Genomic DNA, 22649 nt, shown 5'->3' with positions numbered 1-22649 from the left:
GTGAGGAAGAGGAAGAGTGAGAGAAAATGAGAGAAAATAGAATTTTCCCTTTACATATTCTCTTTTATGTTAAGGGGGAAGAGGTAGCAAACTTGGTTTTTGCTTTCCTTCTCCCTTAGCCTTTTTTTCTATTTCTTTTTATTTTTATTTATTTATTTATCCTCATCATTCATGGTGAAATAAGGGGGAATGAATCCCCTTAATTAGCCTCTTTTATTTTCGGCAAGAGAAGAGAGAAAGAGGGAGAGAAAGGGAGGAAGGCAAGTTGCCTTTCTCTTGCTCCTTACTTGTTTTCTTTTGGCTAGCTTTTACTCTTACCTTTATCATGAGTTTCCCTCCTTTGCTATCAATATCTTCTCTCTATCCCAATTGGTTTCCACTAATTAATTCTATGAAATATAATATAAGAGGTTCATGGTTCAATCCTTGACCTCCTCTTCTTTTTATTTCATTTTATTTCTTTTTGCTTCAACTCACTTCCTATTATTTTTCTAAGGAAAAATCCCACATTCATATATTTATCTTACAAGCTTAGTGGGTATTACATTAGTGCTAGTTGTTATATTCTTTATTATGCATATCAGTTGTACCTGTTGAGTGTTGGACTCACACCCTCCTCCGTTGCTATTTCAGGTTGATGCTGTCAGGAGAGAGTTCCAGTTGCTAGTCCCCTGCAGCCACGAGGCTGTTTATTTACCTTTTGGCTTTATGTACTAGACTATGTTTTGAACTTGTTTTGTTTTGATACTTGGAGCTTGTATGGATTGTAGTTGTTGATGGATTTTTATTCGATATGTTTTACTACATACCTGCCTAGACGGCAGAAGAGGTAAGTTCGTTGTGATTTGTGTTTTATGAGTGTAGTGGAGTAGGATATCGGTTTTGAGCTTTATGGGTGTAGTTGAGTAGGGTGGATTTTGAGTCTGCTTATCACTGTTCTGTTTGTTTACTATTAAACTGCGTGGTTGTGTCAGCCAGAGGCTGAAATTGATATAAACTGTGTGAATGGTGTGCTTGTTTGATTATTATTATTGTTATTATTCCAGCCGCATGTGGCTGAGGTATATGGTGATGTAGTAAAGTTTCAGATTGTCCGTCGTACAGGGGAGATGCTGCCGAAATTATGTCGGACATGGACTCCTCCGGGGCGTGACACATTGCCCACTCAACGTCCGGGATAAGAAGAAGAATACGATAGAAGATCTAGAGGTTATTTGCTTACAAAGAAAGGTATAACTAGTAATTATTGTCCGCATCATACTAGTTTTCTTTGTATAGTTATTTTTGGAAATACCAAACACAAGAGGCATATGATTCTAGAGTTTTCGGATTTGTTTCGAATTTGTGTTTCTTTTGTTTTATTTTTCGAATTTGTGATTCGATTATTCTTTTTGGTTAAACCTAGAGTTATATAAGGAAATTAAATATTAGCTTTCCTTAAAAGGCTTTGTCTAGGAAGTGGTTGTTGCTCCCATATCCAAGAAGGCCTAGTCCCTCACCATGTTTAACCTGGAAGCCAATTTTGGAAATTAATATTTAATTGAATTTATAACATAGGTGGATTTGGATCAATAGTGTTAAGTTTCGCTTGCGATCCAAGTCTAAACCATTAAGAACAGATAAGTTAAATTTGGAATTAATAATGTTAAGTTCCGTTTGGATTCCTAATTTAACTTCTAAAGAACACAATAAGTTGTTTAGGAAAGGTTCGACACTTGTACAAAATTTTTGTACAGTGAAACCCGGTACGATCTTCCTAGGACCAACCAACAATTGGTATCAGAGCTAGGGTTTACAATTGGTATCAGAGCTAGGGTTTGCCTCTGTGTGTTTGGTTTTCAAATAGATTATGCACATGTCATACATAATTTAGCCAGGATAATAGTAGGATGTGCTTACTTTGTAGTTGCAGGCTCCAACTATTATGACATATAGATATTGTGTGCGATTGGACCCTTGGATATGTCAAGGGAATTTTATTGTGTGTGCATGATTGTAAAATTAAATACAGCAGGAGCTGTATTAGTTATTAGAATTTTACATTTTTGTTTCGATCTAGATTACATGTACATTCCTTTATGGAATATAGGATCGATATATGTAAAAATTCTATTTTTATCGCAGATCGTATCCTTGCGAGGCGTGGTGCTATCGAAGGACTAGAGGTGCAGCGGAAAAAGGAAGCTCGATGGACCCGACGACATGAACCTGAGGGCTAGAAGCACGTGAAGGGCAGTGATGGAAGAAGCCATAATAGTTGAAAAATTAATTTCCATATTTATTGCTTTTATTTACTGTGATATGTGTGTGCATGTGATGTATGCTAGCATAGATTAAAATTCCTCACCATAAATAACTAAGTGGGAGAGGGATTAGTATATGAATCCCATGGTCTCCATTACTGATTTGTAAGTGATGCAACAAGCTTGCGTGTTGGCTCTGAGTGCCTTCCTCCATATCGGATGAGTTTGTTTGCAGATCACTAGATCAAACTTCCATATTTGGATGGTTATAGGAAATTATTTAGGATCGTGTGATCTTCCCCATCGGAAGGGGCACAATCTTACTTAATGGACTAAGTATCAAGTAATGGTATACACTTAGGCACACTTAATAGTATACTCCCCATCGGAGTCACTGCTATTATTTGTGTGATCGAAGAAAACCAACTATTAATTAATTTGTCATAAAGATAAATTGACAAGATAATAAAATTAAAACCCCCTCTTACAAATGATGAGATTTTGTATACGTCCACACTATCGTGACATACAAAATTCATGGTGTTTGAGGTAATTTTATTTGTCAGGTTGATAAGATAATAAAATTAATGCGTAATACCCCTCTTATAAATATTTGAATTTGTATACGTCCGCACTATCGTGACATACAATATTCACGATGTTTGAGGTAATTTTATTTGTCATAAAGATAGGATGACAAGGTTATTAATGGGCATAACCCTCCTCTTACAAATGCTCAATTTTGTATACGTCCACACTATCGTGGCATGCAAAATTCATGGTGTTTGAGGTGTTAGTGAATTTAAATGATATTATTTTGAGGAATCAATATTATTTTAAATTCGAAGTTTTGACCAAATATTTGATCAAAGAAAGACCAACTATTAATTTTATTTGTCATAAAGATAGGTTGACAAGATAATAAAATTAATGGATAAAATCTCCTATTTGATTTTGTATACGTCCACACTATTGTGACATACAAAATTCATGGAGATTTTAAGGTATTGGTCTTGACCAAATATTTTTATGATTCTTAGGATTTTAAATGTTAGTCAATCCCCTAGTTGTTATACTATAGAAAAGACTTAGTAGTCCCAATCATAATGATTGGAAATAGGACTTGGACATTAAGGTGGATTGTCTTCTTAGAACTAAGAACAATTCAGGTGTATTTTATTCATTAGTTGTTACATGTTTAGTGGAGTTATCTACCAGTACCTGGTGTGTAGATACGAGAACCACTGATCATGCCTTCAATTTATTGCAGAGGTTCCAGGAAACCTGACAATTATATAAAAGAAAAATCACCGTCTACATGGGCATTACTACAAAAGTAGCAGCTGTTGCAGTGGGAGATGTTTATCCTTCGATAGGAATAAAACATGGATTTTTTTTGAGAAATTATCTTTACGTACCAAGTTTAGAAAGAACTAGTTTCCAGTTTCTAAACTATTTAAAGAACTTGATATTCTGCCTCTTTTAAATAACAAAGTTGTTATCAAGAAAAAGAGGGAAGTTATCTGTTCTGGTACGTAGGTTGGCAATTTAAAAATCTAATAACTCCCACAATGCAACAAATGGAAATTAATAACATATCTTCTAACTTTAATAAGAGAAAGAAACCTTCAGAAATGAACCAATCTTATTCTGGCATCTAAAGCTAGGTTATATTAACTTGAGTAGGATTCAAAGGATAATAATCAATGAACTCTTGGGTTCATTGGTAGTGGAAATCATTCCAACCTGCGAGTCTTACTTGGAAGGAAAAATAACCAAGAAGCTTTTAAGTCTAAGGGGTATGGAGCCAAAGATATATTGAAATTGGTTCATTCTGATTTGTGTGGACCTTTGACTATCCAGGCAAGAGGTTGTCTCGAATATTTCGTCTCTTTTATAGATGACTATTCGAGATGTGGGTACATTTACTTGATGTACCACAAGTCTAATGTAACGACCCACCTTCTACTAACTAAGCTGTAAGGTCGAATCGTCACATTATGCTGTGCTAACTATTCCATGACCATCATTAAATCTAAGTTGCGAAACTGTACTATTTAAAATTTTGCTAAACTATCATCATTTCTTGGTTCTACATGTGCTAAGGGGTGTAATCTAAACTATTCATGACATATATTACATCCCCCAATGGTCAAGGAACTTAACTAAGAGTTTCTTGCTGATGTCAGGCCTCCCAATCGATCCCCGGATTGATTGGAATGGCCGGATCGATCCATTGATCGATCCAGATGGCTACTGTATGTGAGGCTTAGGTTGGATCGATCCAGTGATCGATCCAGCACGCTACTGTGCTTGGGCCAATATTCTGGATCGATCGGCTGATCGATCCAGACTAGCCAATCGATCCAGTGATCGATCCCAGAGCCTACTGTTCGCGACAGAATTTGCTGGATCGATCGGTTGATCGATCCAGAAGCCTACTGTTCGCGGTACGAACTCCCCAATCGATCGGCTGATCGATTGAGAAGCCTCCAATCGATCGACCGATCGATTGGGGTTTCTGATTTCATACCAGAACTCTGATTTCAGCATTGTTTCGTGCCAAATTCATACAAGTGAGTTCTAACATGGCTATAAACATACTAACAACATTTAATTGACATTCTAAGCATGATTACTAACAATCTAAACAGGTCTTTCATGATTCATGCATCAAAATAACTAAAAATGTGAAAATAACGTTATATAAAACTAAAGTTTTAGTTTGCTAGTTTCTCCAAGATCTCTACTCCAGGTTCCTTCCACACACATCTTCATCATTGCATTGACCTCCAGCCTCCGCTAGTCCATCTTTCCTTTACCTTTATCTGCAATATAAGGAAAAGAAAGTATCTGTAAGAAACCATCTACCTCACTAAAACATGCAATCGATGCAAATCATGCTTTGAAAACATGCTATATGAAAAGAACATACTGAATATGCTAAACATGGCATGACATACAACACATAAAAATAAAACTGATCATAGCAATAGAACTAATCATAAACTATCATGTTGTATCAACAGAAAACTAAACTGATATGAAACTGAGCTAAGCTAATACTAATCTGACGCTAAAGCTGACTGAACTCACATGACTAATTTGTGATGTTTGAAAACTATATTCATAAGTAGATTAAAATAATAATTAAGCTGCTGTTTGGGCCCGGCAACTGTACTTTGCTGTGCGCGCATCCCCAACTAGACCCGGGTTTACAAGTCCCAAATTTAGTAGGGTTACTAGGTTAGCTGAACCTAGGGATGACTATGGGAGTTCAACCCAATGGATATCTAATCCTGTACAGTGCCACTGAAAAAAAGTAAAATACTGAACATAGCTAATTATTGATTGTCTTGCTCTTTCTAGGTTATCTGAACCTAGAGCTAGGTTGTCTGAACCTAGAGGCGACTGTGAGAGTCCACCCATTGGACATCTAGTTCCATAAAAGCTGTAGCAAGACCATATGAACTGTAAAAATGCTTCTATTGCATTTATCTAAGCTATTAAAATGCCTAGGATGACATTTAACTAAGCTAAGCATTTAATCAAACGCTTGGTGTGCGCTAATTCACACCCCATTGCTAAAAATCTGCATACGACTAAAACAATACATACAATCATACAAAAACTACTTATACTGCAGGTGAGGGGTTTCTTACCTCCTGCTCGAAGTTTCTTACGATTCTAATCGCTAGACTTCCGGAGAAGACGATCCTTTCGACGATCTTCTCACGTCTATGCGTTCCTCTCGTGGAGGGGAGCGCCCTCGTATCCAAGATGTCACTGGAAATTCCTCCTATGGCCCTAGGGACGGAATCCCTAGGTGTGCTTGTGGTTGGCGCCGAGAGAAGAAGAGGAGAAGGGGGCGGCGTGGCTAGGGTGAGGGTGAGGAAAAGTTACGTTAAAAATAACTCTTCACTTATTAATTCCCTATTTATATTAAGTGGGTAATTTCGGCCCAACTCTAATATAAATTTAATTGCCTCCATTTCCTTTCAGTACGACCCTGCTGGGTTCAACTGGTTACTAGAATTATCCGTAAACCATAGGTCTCGGGTTCCATTCTCGCTTAGGTCGTTTTCGTTTTCTATTTGTTTTTGCTACTTCCGCTACTCAAAAAATTCTGTAAAAATATCCTAAAATTCCAGAAAAATCATAGAATATTTCTAAAATAGTTTTGAGAATTTTCGGGCGCTACATCTAAGTACTTTGATAAGTTCAAAGAGTACAAGGCTGATGTGGAGAAACGCCAAGGTAAAAATATCAAGACACTATGGTGAGATTATAGTGGCGAGAACCTCTTGGGAAAGTTTAGGAGTCACTTATCAGAAGACGGGATTCAATCCCGACTAACTGCACCTGCTACACCCCAACAGAATGGTGTAGGAAGAAGGTATAAGACTCTTATGGGAATGATTAGATCGTTGAGTTATTTAGAAAATTACCAAATTTATTTTAAGGATATATTCTGGAAACGGAAGTGAACATAGTACCTCCTAAGTCAGAACTATCTGCTCACATAGAATTGCATAATAGGTGTAAGTCTAAATTAAAGCATATTCGGATTCAGGGTAGTCCAGCATATGTGCTGAAGGGAGACACTGATAAGATGGACAGGTGTTCACTTGTTTGAGGGTTATCCTAGAGAAACGAAAGGAGGTTTATAGTCCTAAAAAATTAAAAGGTCATGGTTAGCACCAATGTCCGATTTTTCAGAAGAGGACTATGTAATGAACCACATGTCCATAAGTAAATTTGTCCTTAAGGAAATAATAAAGGACACATCTAATCTAGTACCAACAATACAAGATAAGATATCACAAGAAACTGCAACACATATCACAAATGATACACAATTGCATAAAGTACCTCGTCGTAGTGGGAGGGTTGTTAGGCAACCTAAAATATTCATGTTTTGGAAGAGTCTTTAGACTTGATCCCTGGTGAACATGAACCTAATTTCCAAACATATGATGAAGCGCTCCAAGATAAAGATGCAACATCTTTGTGCAATGAATATAGAATTAGAATATATGTATTCTAATAAAGTCTGGGAGCTTATAGAATGGTGTAAAATCCATTAGGTCCACAATAAAAAAAGAAGGACAGACAGGAAGGTTGAAACTTTCAAAGCAAGACTTGTTGAAAAAGAGAAACTTTTTATTAGTAGTCATGCTTAAGTCTATCCGAATTCTTTTATCTATTGTTGCTCATATGGATTATGCGATTTGACAAGTAGATGTCAAGATAGCTTTCCTTAAAGGAAGTCTTGAAGAAAGCATCTATATGAAGCAACCAGAGGGGTTCATTGCAAAGGGAAAAGAACATCATGTATGTAAGCTCAATCGGTCTATAGACTGAAGTAAAGCTTCAAGGTCTTGGAAACATCCAGTTTGATAAAGTAATCCAGACATATGGATTTATTCAGTGACCGGAGGAATTTTGTGTATACAAGAAGTATGATGGAAACATGGTGATATTTCTTGTACTATACGTAGATGACATTTTTGGTAGTTGGAAACAATATCAAAGTGTTGTTGGAAGTAAGGGTATGATTGTCCAAATAATTCAAAATGAAGGACTTGGGAGAGTGCACACATATTCTAGGGATCAAGGGATCACAAGAAAAGAATGTTGTGCTTATCTCGAGCCTCATACAATCCTAGCTCGTTTAAGCATGCAAGACTCCAAGAAAGGTTTTCTACCTTTTAGACATGGAGTAAACTTTATCTAAAGAGATGTCTCCGAAGACATCAAAGGAGATAGAAGACATAAAGGTAGTTCTTTATGCTTCGGCTATCGGAAGCCTAATGTATGCTATGCACGAGATAAGATATCTGTTTTGCTATAGATATGGTTAGCAGATATCAAAGTATTCTAAGATTGGGACATTGGACTGTCGTAAAGCATATATTAAAGTACCTTAGAGAGACTAAAGATTATATGCTAGTTTACAAGGCAGATAATTTGATCCCTGTGAGTTATACGGATTTTGACTTCCAATCAGATAGGGACAATAGTAAGTTGACCTCGGGGTTTTTTGTTTACTTTAGGAGGAGAAGTCATAACTATGGAGGAGTGTTAAGCATAGATGTTTTTCGGAATCCACCATAGAAGCTGAGAATATGATAGCCTCTGAGGCAGTCATAGAAGCTGGATGGCTCAGAAACATCATGATGGCCTTAGACATGATTTCTGGTTTGCCCAAAGATTATTACAATTTATTGTAATAATAGTGGTGCAGTAGCAAACTTGAAGAAACCATAAGTCCATAAGGCAAGTAAACATAATAGAGCGCAAGTACGAGAAATCGTATAACGAGGAGAAGTTTTTCCGCCTAGATTGCATCAAGTGATAACTTGTTAGATCCTTTCACTAAGGCTCTTAAGGCAAGAGCTTTTGATGGGCATGTTGAAGGTTTGAGAATCATATGTATGGCAGCAAATATGGCAGCTTAGTCTTTTAGTATAAGTGGGAGATTGTTGGAATGTATACTAAAAGCCTAGCTTTTGTAAACATTTATTTTGAAATAAAGAATCACATTGGTCAAAAATTTCTACAGTGTAGTTGTTCAATTACTTTATATCGTAGATAACATGGTGTGTGGTGTCACGCACAGAAGATCATGTTATCAGTTCTTTATAAATTATAAACAGTTGCTCACGACTAAGATGGAAAGGAACAAACCGTCGGTAAAGTCGTAGTATTATTAGGGATTAGTTATCTTAACTAATAAATTATATTAGTACACTCTAAGTGTATTGAGTAGGACCATTTTAGGTAAGTTCTTTTTATACTGACTTGATAAAAGAACTAGACCTTAGTTATTATTGAAGTGTGTGCTCTTAATCTTAATATAATAACAAACACATATATTTAGTATTTATTTCTTTGACTTATCAATGGGTGAGATTTAGCTCGATAAATCAATAAGCCCGATAAGTTGGGAAATGATATTACTTATAGTGTGTGTTGTTGATTATAGAAGGAAATTGTGTCCTAGAATCTAGGTTGAGAATGACCCTAAGAGGAGCTTATAAGGATTGTCATGTTAAACCCTGTAGGTGGACTTAGTCCGACATGACGATGAGGTTGAGTGGTACTACTCTTGGACTAAGATATTAATTAAGTGAGTTGTCAGTAACTCATTTAATTAGTGGACATTCGACATCTTAAACATAGGGAGACTAACACACTCATAATAAGAAGGAGCCCAAAATGTAATTTGAGATTGGTGCGGTAGTTCAATAATAATTCTTTAGTGGTATGAATTATTATTGATGAAATTAAGTTAACACAGGAAGCTTATTTTCATCGGGAGACCAAAACCAATTCCTCTTCTCGGTCCCTATCGTAGCCTCTTGTATGTAGAGAATTATACCCACCTATACCCACCTTCTTACCCACTCTTTGGTGGTCGACCAAGCTATCTTGGAACCCAAGCTAGAGCCGGCCAATACCCAAGGATTGAGCCAAGATTAGTGGCCGACCCTAACTTGGAGTCCAAGCTAGGTGTGGTCGGCCACATATAATATAAAAGGGATTTTATTTAAATTTTTTCTTATGTGGATAACATGATTTTAAAAGAGAGTTTAAAATTTAAATCTTTCCTTTTATAGGTTTCTACAAAAGATTAAGAAAAGATTTGAAATCTTTCCTTATTTGTAGATTGAAAGGTGGATTTTAATTTTAAGAAAACTTTCATTTTTTGTAACCATGTTCATGATTTAAAAGAGAGTTTAAAAATTAAATATTTCCTTTTATAAGTTTCTACAAAAGATTAAGAAAAGAATAAATATCTTTCCTTATTTGTAGATTGAAAGGAGATTTTAATTGTAGAGATAACTTTCCTTTTTGGAAATCATCCATATGTTTAAAAGAAAGATTTTAATTTATAATTTTTTTTTATAATCCACCTTGAAGGGAAAAATTTTTAGAGAAATTTTTATTAAAAATTTCCGGAAACAAATTAGGAAGTTTTAATTCTTGTGAATAAAAACTTTCCTTAATGGAGAATTCTTTGTGGCCAGCCACTTTAATAAGAGAAAATAAAATTGATTTTATCAATTAATTATTTCTTTTTCATGACAAAGAATATAAGAAAGTTTTATTAAACTTTCCTTATTTGCCAAGGCCAAGGATTATAAAAGAGAGGGTAGAGGTGCCTTCAAAAGAACAACTCTATTCTATTTTTCTTCCTCTCTTTTCCTCCTTGGTGGTGGCCGGTCCTATTATTTTTCCTTCTTCCTTTTCTTTCTTCTTCATTGGCCGGACCTTATAATCTCATGGAGCTTGAAGTTGGCTGGATTCTAGCTTGGAGAAGAAGGAGAGAAAGGAAGCATCCCTTGGAGCTTGGTGGTGGTGGTCGAACCACATCTATTCTTGGAGTACTTGTGTTGTCCGAATCTTGTAAGGAGAAGAAGGAGCTTTGGTGGTTCTCATCTCGGTAGATCGTTGCCCACACAACGTCTGAGATAAGAAGAGGAATACGGTAGAAGATCAAGAGGTTATTTGCTTACAAAGAAAGGTATGACTAGTAATTGTTTTCCGCATCATACTAGTTTTCTTTGTATAGTTATTTTTGGAAATACCAAACACAAGAGGCATATGATTCTAGAGTTTTCGGATTTGTTTCGAATTTGTGTTTCTTTTGTTTTATTTTTTGAATTTGTGATTCCATTGTTCTTTTTGGTTAAACCTAGAGTTATATAATGAAATTAAATATTAGCTTTCCTTAAAAGGCTTTGTCTAGGAAGTGGTGGTTGCTCCCATATCCAAGAAGGCCTAGTGCCTCGCCAAGTTTAACCTGGAAGTCAATTTTGGAAATTAATATTTAATTGAATTTATAAGATAGGTGAATTTGGATCAATAGTGTTAAGTTTCACTTACGATCCAAGTCTAAACATTAAAGACAGATAAGTTAAATTTGGAATAATAATGTTAAGTTCCATTTGCGATTCCTAATTTAACTTCTAAAGAACACAATAGGTTGTTTAGGAAAGGTTCGACACTTGTACAAATTTTTTATACAGTGGAACCGGTACGATCTTCCTAGGACCAACCAACAGGATCAACTTATAATTTGTTAATTGATATTAAAAAATTATAGCTCACAATTATCCTTAGTCGGTCACACAATATGCCTTCCTTTGGGTCGACATATTATGTATTTAACATGTAACTGTATACGAGCTATGCTATATGAATATTATGCTCACACTACTTTAATTAGCCACACAACATGCCTTCCTTTGGGCTGACATATTATGCACATGATAGACATAACAATATACATCTTTACGTGCGAGCATTTCAAACACATATTCGACATAAAATAATTTTCCTTTGGGCCAACTATTTTAGCATGAATATACCTCTATTTATATAAAATGCACTTAATTGCCCTAATGATTCTCACTTTGGCAATAACATTGGTTCAGTTAAGTAACACCTTATATAAATATACTCCTTAAATGACATACCCAAAACAAAAATAGTAATCAACATTGTTCATAGTTTGTTTGAAATACATTTACAGTTGACCAAAATTACTGTTCACAGTTAACCAAAACTACTATTCATAGTTGACCGAATCACTCTTCACAATTGACCGAATCACTCTTCATAGTTGACCAAAATTACTATTTATAGTTGACTAAATTACTGTTCATAGTTGACCAAATCACTTCTCACATTTGACTAAAATTACTATTCATAGTTGACCAAAATTACTATTAATAGTTAACCTATGAATAGTGTTTGATTTAAACCAGTCCAGCAGGTTCGGTTGAACCTTGGTTCAGTCAGGTTCGGTTGAACCTTGGTTCGATTAGGTTCAACTGAACCTTGATTCGGTCAGGTTCGGTTGAACCTTGGTCTGGTCAGGTTCAGCTAAACTGGTTCGATAGGTTCGATCAGGTTCGGCTGAACCTTGGTCCGGTCTGGTTCTATTGAACCTTGGGTCGATCTGGTTCAGTTGAGCCAGTTCGATCCGATCCAGTTGACTGAATCAGTTCGGTCCGATTAAGCTAAATCGGTTTGGTCCGATTTGGTTAAATTGGTTCAGTCCGATTTAGGTTTTAGCATTTCTGTTGAAACTCTAAATATTATTTCAGCGCCAATTTGGCTAAATTTGGTTTTAGGATTTCTGCCAAAACCTTAAATCTTATTTCAGCCCCGATTCGATGAAAAGGTTCGAAAAAAGCCATAAATCATGAAAACAAACAATTTTGTTCATGGATTTTCAACAAATACTCGTTGTTCTAAGACATATGATCGAAATCTAATGGAAAATGAATGCTCTTTTCGAATCCGACAACAAAATCGAATTGTTTTCTCTATAATATCAACAAAAAACTTGGCTCTGATATCATTTGATGGAGAATAAACGATAATATTCTCTTGATACAGGACCTTTTTTTCGTCGATTTAAATAAGGAGAAAACTAAAGAAGTTATAGCAAAATGCGGAAAACTTTATGATGTAATTAAACCATACCTAAAGTCAGAGACATCGTCCTTGTGCTATTCCTAAATTTTGAAGTCGAAGTATGATCTTCCACAGGAGTTAGGGTTTCAGCGTTGTATATCCTCACCGAATGGGAAAGCAAGGATCATCAATTATCTCTCCTAACTCTATAGGGATCACACCCTATATATAGCGTAATACCCACTATGCGTTATCAACCCATTAATGATAATGGATAGTGGGTTTAAGGTAAATGGATCAACACATATAATATTCACATCCTAAAACAAACAAACCCAATAACACATCAATTAGATCACATTAATAGGTTTGGACTTAAGTGGCAAGATAGTGGGTTATTAATTCACGATAAGCCCACTAATAGGTTATCGGATATAAAAATATTCAACAAACCAAACTTGGCATTTGCCTCTAAAGGAAAAGTTTGGAATCATAAAACCAAGAATGAGATTCGAACATATATCACACCTACAACAACTCTAACACTACAAGACTACTTTGTCTTTCCCCTATTCATATGATTCTGTTGCAATTTGTCCCTTTTAAGGAACTAGAGGATCAATGATCGTTGAGGACTAGAAATTACAAGGTAGAGGATTAGAAAGAGGGAACAGGAAGTACTCATTTGTCACTTTCAGAACAACCTCATCGCTAGAGAGGGGGCCAAGAACAAGAAAAGATCCTTTCTTTAATCATCTTTTTCACCAGTAGACAAGAAGTTGTAGGACCGTTGGGCCGGCTTAGAAGGGTTGGTTGAATAGCCTGTCAAAAAACAAACAACCCTTCCTCGATCGATTAAGCTAACACTTGTAAAATGAATTAAGCAGATAAATAAAAGCATAAAAGTAAATACGAGGCACCAGATGTTTACTTGGTTACAACCGATGTGGTTGTTAATCCAAGGAAGATTAAGCTCAAAAACTCCTTCAGGCGGAGAAGCCTCTTACAGTGTAAAAGAAGCTTAACTACAACTAAAGCATACAAGTGTTTGGAAATAGAATGATCGTGATCGTTGAAAGCTCGACCAAGGCTATATTTATAGCCTTGTGGGCGCCTGGATGGGTTCCGGGCGCTGGGGGATAAAATTTATCCCCAACGGTTGGATCGAGTCAAAGATCGATCCTGTGAAAAGTCCTTCCGGTGCCCTGATGGTTCCGGCTCCGGCGCCCGGATAGTTCCGGCGCCGAGCCAAAAGTGAACCAGTTGACTTTTGGTCCGTGCTCTCTTCTCTGGTTCAGCTCGTCCGGGTCTTTCGCTCGGCTCCGCTTGCTTGGGTGATCTCGACATCCGGAATAGGGCTCACCAACCCATCTTCCGGTCTTCTCGGCGTGCTTCCTCGCTCGGCTCGGAATTACACGTGTCCCTTCTCGCTCTACCAACAGACTCATCCGAGACTTGCCCTCGGTCGTACCTGGAGCGCTTGCTTAGCTACGTCTCTTGCTCCCGAGCAATCTTCCGCCGTGCTGCACCTCGGAACCATTTCCTTCTCGTCACGATGTACTCTTCCCTCGGAAGCAGGTGCCTTCATCGCTAGCTGCGTCTTCCGCTCGAGTACCTGTGCTCCTAAGCTCCTGCACACTTAGACACAAGGTTAGAAACAACGCAGGACCTAACTTAACTTGTTGATCACATCAAAACAACCTTGGGGTTTCAACAATCTCCCCCTTTTTGGTGTGATCAACCCAAGTTAAACTAGGGTCAACAATAGATACGAAATTAAACAGTTTATTGCAATAACATGCAACATGATAGAAAAAATTAAATTTCAAACATTCCAAATTTTAATTTTCAATTTTTTCTACCTCCCCCTAGACTTATACTTTCCCTTCTCCCCCTTTGATCACAATAAAAATGGGGTACAAACGAAATATTTCTAAGTCAAGACAAATTTCTAAGTCATTCGACATCAAGATTAAGAAGTTTCTAAACAGAAAGTTTTATGCAAGAAAATTTCAGAGAATTAATAACATAAAGAGAAATTTTCTATGTATTTATTTATTTATATATTTTATGCTTTAATCAGAAGGTTTAAATTTCCATTTTAATTTATCAGAAATTCTTAAGTCACACTTTTTCAGATTTAAAGCAAAAAATATTAAACATGCAACAATTTGTATCATGTTAATTTCTATTATTTTTTGAATTTTAAGTTCACAAAAATATTTCGATAGCATAGATTCTAACTTGATAAAATTTTTCGACGCTATAAAAAATTCTTTCGATAATGTGCAAAATTCGTTTGAAAGAATATTTTGTAATTTGCAAGAATTTTTTAATAAAAATTCTAATTTGCAGGAATTTATTAATAATAGATTTCTTAATCCGAAACACTTTTTCGATGACTCATTTTCTGAATTACAAAACTCTTTCGAGAAAGTAATTTGTAATTCGAAAAAATATTCGAAGAAAGTTTTTGACATCATTTCTAATTTGCATAATTCTTTCGAAAAAATATTTTGCAATTTACAAAAGTTTTTTGACAAAATTTCTAACTTGCAAAATTCTTTTAATAATAATTTGCAAGGCAAGTTTGACAATTGATTTTCTAATTCGAAAAATTCTTTCGATGATTCAATTTCTGATTCGAAAGACTCTTCAGGCAATTTTTCGATTGAATCATTTAATTGATCAGAGGTTCGAATCCATACCTGACTTACCTTTTCGGTAGTTGATTCTCCCCCTTCATTACTCTCGGGATGTACTTCGGCTGTTGGGGCTGTCTCGGTAATTTCTTCCATCTCAGACTGTTCTGTCGGCAGCTCGGTGTCCATCAAAGAGTCGGATTGGGCTTCAGTTGGTTCTTCATAGAGTTTTAATAACTTTTCCCAAAGTTCTTTTGCGCTGTTGTATTCGCCAACTCTATCGAAATCTTCATTTGGTATTGCGGTTAGAATGTGAAACTCTGCACGACCGTTTGCCATTGACTCGTCACGCTGCTTCTTGTTCCAGAGGCGTAGATCGAGTCTTTCTCCGTTCGTGTTCTTCGGTGCTTCATAACCTGTTTTCATTATTAGAGAAATACCAATATCAGAGTTAAGAAATAGCGTCATTTGTTGCTTCCAAGAAGCAAGCTCCCCCTCGAATGCTAGTGGGTAGTCGCTAGCTCCGGCCATTGTTTTGTTGCTTCAGACGGCGGTTAGTCCTTCTGAGGCGTACTCGGCTCTGATACCACTTGTAGGACCGTTGGGCCGGCTTAGAAGGGTTGGTTGAATAGCCTGTCAAAAAACAAACAACCCTTCCTCGAACGATTAAGCTAACACTTGTAAAATGAATTAAGCAGATAAATAAAAGCATAAAAGTAAATACGAGACACCAGATGTTTACTTGGTTACAACCGATGTGGTTGTTAATCCAAGGAAGATTAAGCTCAAAAACTCCTTCAGGCGGAGAAGCCTCTTACAACGTTTTAGGCACAGAAAACAGAAGCTTAACTACAACTAAAGCATACAAGTGTTTGGAAATAGAATGATCGTGATCGTTGAAAAGCTTCTGGACCAAAGCTATATTTATAGCCTTGGTCGGGGCACCTGGATGGGTTCCAGGTGCCCTGGGGGGGATAAAATTTATCCCCCAACGGTTGGATCGAGTCAAAGCTCGATCCTGTGAAAAAGTCCCTTCCGAGCGCCCCGGACAGCTCCGGGCGCCCCGGATAGTTCCGGGCGCCCCGGAGCCAAAAGTGAACCCAGTTGACTTTTGGTCCGTGCTCTCTTCTCTGGTTCAGCTCGCCTCTGGTCCGGGTCTTTCTACTCCGGCTCCGCTTGCTTGGGTGATCTCTGACATCCGGAATAGGGCTCACCCGAACCCATCTTCCGGTCTTCTCGTCCACCAGCGTACTCATCCGCAGACTTCGTCCCTCGGTCGTACCCCGTGCCGACCTTCGCGCTAGCTGCGTCTCTTGCTCCCCGAGCAATCTTCGGCTCCGGCTTTCGTACCTCGAAACCACCGCGCGCATTTCCTTCTCGTCCGCCGGTGTACTCTTCCGCAGCACCTCGTCCCTCGGAAGCACAGCGTGCCGTCCTTCTCGCTAGCTGCGTCTTCCGCTCGAGTACCTGTGCTCCTAAGCTCCTGCACACTTAGACACAAGGTTAGAAACAACGCAGGACCTAACTTAACTTGTTGATCACATCAAAACAACCTTGGGGTTTCAACAGAAGTGACAATCGTGATTCACATTGCTCACGACAATTACAGACATCGAGTTCCCCAAACTGCCAATCGATCGATAGCTAGACTATAAAGAGGCATCTAAAAGCCAGAAAAGTCTAACATCTGAATCAAGATCACCAAGGACAACTTTAAATAGCAGTAGAAAAAAACATCGATTTTGAAGGTTTTAGGAAATGAAGCGAGGTGATCATGAATCAAACACGGTCAAATAAGCTGAAACAGATTAAAATACCAACACCAAATCCCTTTACCTACATGTGAAAAAAAAAATCCAGATGAGGCAAAAAAAAAATCAAAATTTTAAAATCTTTTTCGTCGTGGATTCTTGCGGAGAGAATGAACCCACAACACAAGCATGTCTCCATGACTGGGGCAACGACAGCTAAATGTAGGAGATGGATGCAATCACTTCTTTACGGAAAAACCATGAGCGCTTCTCTTTCATGAGAGTAAAGCCAAAAAGGATTTTTTTTGTTCTTCTTTCCTTTAATCTTACCAAAGCTGTTCGACAATGATAGTGGAATCTGCTAACCTGTGGCAGGTTCGGTAGATCCAATACACCTTATGGAGATTGATGGTGAGTGGTCTCTCGTTCGGCTCCCACTCGCACCACAGGAGCCCCAAGCAAACAAACGACGGATGTTGAAGACCAGGAGGGAGGACATAAGGGAGATGGTGCCAGAGACATTGGCGTTGTATAGGACCTCTCTCTCGAAGGTGGTCGTGCAGGGGGTGTCGAGGCCGCCCTCGAAGCGGTTGTCGGCGTCGATCAAGAAGTCACGGATGCCTTTGGGAAGAGGCATATGGGGAGGCCGTTGGAGAATCTAGAACTCCTCTTCTACGACAGAGAATGGAAGGGGAGGTGAGGCGGAGGAGAGGATGATGGTAGGATGAGGAAGAGGAGCGGAGGCTAACGAAGTAGAGGAGGGAGAGGGAGGTGGATTGATGAGAAGCGGAGGGAGGGAGAAGGGGCGATGAGATTTGGGGATAAGGGTTTAGAGATTTAGGGATGTTTTGATTCTTAGAGTATCCACGTCAGTTTCTCTATTACTATATCTAAAATTTAAAATAAATGACCCACTTTACTACATCAAATACCCTAAAATTTCTATCATTCTTAATTTTTTATTATTTTCTTCTCTTTCTTCTATTTTTTATTATTATATTTATGGAATGAGTGGAAGGAGAGAGATTGAGTGGAAGGAGAGAGATTAAAAAGAAATATTATTTTATTTTTAAGGTAGAGATTTCATTCCCTAAATTTAGAGAATCACTATTCATCAAATCTAAATTTAGGGAATGGATAGGGTAACTGATGCAGAGGATTTTTAGTTAACCTATCCAAAATTTAGGATAAAATCTTTGAATAGGGTAACTGATGTGGATGCTCTAACCCACCAAAACCGTTATTCCCAATTTTTAGCGGAGTTTTGAGGTGGAATTAACATAATGGTTATAATTTTATTGACAATGGTTATAAACTGTTGTGAATCTATTTCTAACACGAGTTTTGTGACGAGAAAATACAACGCTTATAATTTCATTGACAACGATTTAAAATTGATTTATTGCACCATTGTCCCAACCGTTGTAAAGAAAAAAATTCATTTAATGACAATGGTTTTTGAAAATCGTTGTAAAATCCGTTATTTTTTAAAAAAATTTGCTCAAAGACAACTGATAGTGCCAAACCGTTGTCTTTTGTGGCAACTGTTGCATCAAAGACAACAGTTTTATCAAAACCCGTTATCTTTTGCCAAATTTATAACAATTTTTCCTAAAATCGTTATCTTTGTGGTGTTGTTTTTCAACAATTTAGTTGTAGTGTCTGTTACAATATGCTTAGACCTGCAACATTCTGGTCCAAGCATGTTGGAACAACTATAAAATTGTAATTACAATGACATTATAATTGCTACAACAATGACAGCTAGATGTCCACTACATAGGAGGAAGATATTTGGACACTCAAATAAGAGCAGAACTTATACTAAAATTTAAATGCTAAATACATATGAGGAGAACATTCCAATTTAATCAAATTGAAATACCAAAATATAAATGACAAAGAGGAAGCTTAGGAGGTGGTAGGCAGGTGGTACAGTGGAGTTGATTGGCGAAGATGTTGAAGTGTGAATGACTCTTCTTGAAAGAGGAGGGTGTAGAAATTGATGTCAAAGAAAAGTAGTCGTCTTTATTGATGAATCCAAAAAAAGAGTTGTAAGAAAATAAAGAGTACAAAGTCTTATATAATGAATTATCACAAAACCTAAACTCTAAATTAAAAAGATAAGAGACTAAATTGCTCTTAAGGTTATAAACAAATAATTCTAATTATATAATCTAACACCCCCTCTCAAACTCATGATGATACGACCAAAAGCATTGAGAGTTTGCCAGATAAAAATCGGAAGCGCGAAGCAGAATGAGCCTTGGTAAACATATCAGCTATCTGCAGTGAGGAAGGAACAAAAGACAATGTGATAGTGCCAATCTGTAGATGATGACGAGTGAAATGACAATCTATCTCAATATGCTTCGTTCTCTCATGAAAAATTATATTGCACGTAATTTGAATGACACTCTGATTATCACAATGAAGAGCAGTAGGTTTCTGAAGAAAAATTCTCATATCTGCAAGCAACCAACGTAGCCAAACAATCTCACAAGTAGCGGTAGCCATGGTACGATACTCAGCTTCTGTGGAGGATTTCGAAATAACATCTTGCTTCTTACTTTTCCAAGAGATAAGAGAATCTCCAAGAAAAATACAGAAGCCAATGGTCAACTTACGATCCGTAAGATCACCCGCCCAATCAGCATCAGAGTATGCACAAAGCTCTAATGAGGAAGTAGAAGGGAATTAGAGGCTCTGAAACTGAGTTCCCCGAAGATACCGAAGAATGCGAAGAACAGCAGCCCAATGAACTGTGGTGGGTGCAGTGACAAACTGACTAACCACATGTACAGCATACGCAATATCAGGACGAGTCACAGTGAGATAAACCAAGCTTCCCACAACTGTATGGTAGAGGTTAGGATCTGGCAAAGGAGAACCATCTGATGGAGAGTACCTAACATTAGTCTCAAGGGGAGTATCAACTACCCTGTTGTAAGTGAAACCTGCACACTCAAATAGATCAGCTATATACTTTGATTGAGACAAGAGATAACCTTTAGGTAAAGAGGCGATCCCAATCCCCAGAAAATAGCACAGTAAACCCAAGTCTTTCATAGCGAAACAACGAGCTAATTCAAACTTCAAAGACTCAATTCCATCAAAATCATCACCAGTAATTATCATATCATCCACATATAAAGATAAAAGTACACTTGACAAATAAAGCTGAATCATGATTACTGGGATGAAAACCAAGCAAGGTAACCACCGTGGAGAACTTGGCAAACCAAACACGTGGTGCTTGTTTGAATCCATAGAGAGCTTTGCGAAGCCTACAAACTTTACTAGATCGGTGAGCAACTCCAAGAGGAGGCACCATATACACTTCTTCTTGAAGATCATCATTCAAGAAAGCATTTTTGACATCCATTTGAGATATCTTCCATTGACGAATAGAGGCAACAACAATTAACATACGAACAGTGGTCATTTTAGCAACAAGGGCAAAAGTTTCCTCGTAATCCATGCCCAACTCCTGAGAGTAACCTTTAGCAACAAGACGAACTTTGTACTGTTCGATAAAACCATCAGATTTAGTTATGATCTTATAGACCCAACGAAAACCAATGGCACATTTCCCTGGTGGCAGAGGTACTAAATCCCAAGTATGAGTATGATGCAAAACAGTTAATTCCTCGTCCATAGCAATCTACCAAAGAGGATTACCAACAGCTTCTCTATAGGACAAAGACTCAGAAAGATGATAAATAGAGACAACAAAAGAGGCAAATGAAGTAGAATAACAAGAATAAGCAAAATCAGGTAGTTTAGTAGACTTACAAGGACGTGTAGACTGACGAATAGGATTGTCCGTAATCTCTGGAGGTGAAGGAACAGTCATAGGAGGGGGGGGTGGAGATGGAGGAGATGTCTCAAGAATACCAGATTCAGTGAAGCCATCATGTGGAAGAGTAGCCGTGGGGGAGGCTTCGTCGGTATCAGTACTAAAGGGATCAATGCGAATAAGATCTGCATAAGTCATGTCATGTGATAGAAGAGATATGGAGAAGAAAGGAATATGCTCAAGAAGCATAACATGACGAGAGACATATAATTTTTTATTAACCGGATCAAAACAACGATATCCATTTTGACCAACATCATAACCAAGGAAGGCACACAAAGCAGACTTAGAGGACAACTTATCACACTTAACATGTGGTCGGAGAACAAAATAGGTACAACCAAAAATATGTAAAGAGGAATAATCAGGAGCATGACCATATAGTTTTGGATAAGTAGACAAATCTGAATTGTGAGAAGTTGGAATCCTATTAATTACATAAGTAACAGTAAGAACTGCTTCTCCCCAAAAAATACTAGGAACATTTGCAGACAATAAGAATGAACAGGCTGTCTCAACAAGATGTTTATGTTTTCTCTCTGCAACCCCATTTTATTCAGGTGTTTCTCAACACGAGGTTTGATGTATAGTACCTTTTGATGCAAGTAAATGAGAAAATTTATTGGAAGTGTATTCGCCCCCCAAATCACAATGAAAACACTTGATAACTGTTGAATGTTGAGTTTTGACAATAGCTTTAAAGTTATTTGAAAATGGTAAGATAATCAAATCTATGTTTCATAAGATAAACCCAAGTATAGTGAGTGCAATCATCAATAAAAGAAACATAATATCTTGATCCCCCTTTTGTAGTAACAGGAGAAGACTCTCACACATCAGAATGAACAAGATCAAAAGGATTAGGAGAAAAATATAGACTTTTATTAAGAGGTAATGCAGAAAATTTTGCCAGTTTACAACCACTACAATCTGAAATATCATGACTTTTTAAAGTTCTTAATACTCCAAAGGAAGCTAAAAACTGTAAACGAGAAGCTGAAACATGACCTAGACGAGTATGCCATAAGTAAAAATCATAAGAAAAATGACTCAGAAAGATGAAAAATCAACACTAAAAGCTGCGACATTTGGTACTTGAAGCTTATCGAAGACATAGAGTCCCCCTTGCCTACGACCTATCCCAATCACCTTCTGAGATCGCGGGTTCTACACATAATAATTGGATGAAGAAAAAGATATTAAATATTCAGACTTAGATAATTGACTAATAGAAACAAGATTAAGTGTAAGATTAGGAATATAATAGACATCTGGAAGAGACAAGCAAGTTGTAACAACAGAACCAACACCTAATAATGGCATTGGAGTACCATCAGCCATCATAACTGATAAAGATGAATTAGAAGATAAAAAAATAAAAGATGATAAGTTAGGTGACATATGATGAGAGGCTCCAGAATCTAATATCCATAAAGAAGAAGATATACCTGATGTACCGGAGGATGACAAACCTATATGAGAAGAAACAGACATGACAGAGGGGCTGTGAAGTAAGGAATTGTTGAAACTACTCAAGCATATAAGGATCTAAAGAGGGGGCAACTACTGCATTACTAGACTGAGATAGTTCATTTGGCCACTGTTGTGGTTGATTACCAGATTTTCATGAAGCATTCTGATGTAGTAATGGTGTCTGTTGAGGTCGTTGTTGTTGATATTGCTGTTGTGGTGGTCGTTTTTGCTGCTGTGATAGTTTACCTTT

Source organism: Zingiber officinale, chromosome 5B (genome assembly GCF_018446385.1).
Source record: "Zingiber officinale cultivar Zhangliang chromosome 5B, Zo_v1.1, whole genome shotgun sequence".
Lineage (NCBI taxonomy): Eukaryota > Viridiplantae > Streptophyta > Magnoliopsida > Zingiberales > Zingiberaceae > Zingiber > Zingiber officinale.
The sequence above is the reverse complement of the archived record's forward strand: the minus strand, read 5'-3'. Positions refer to the sequence as shown.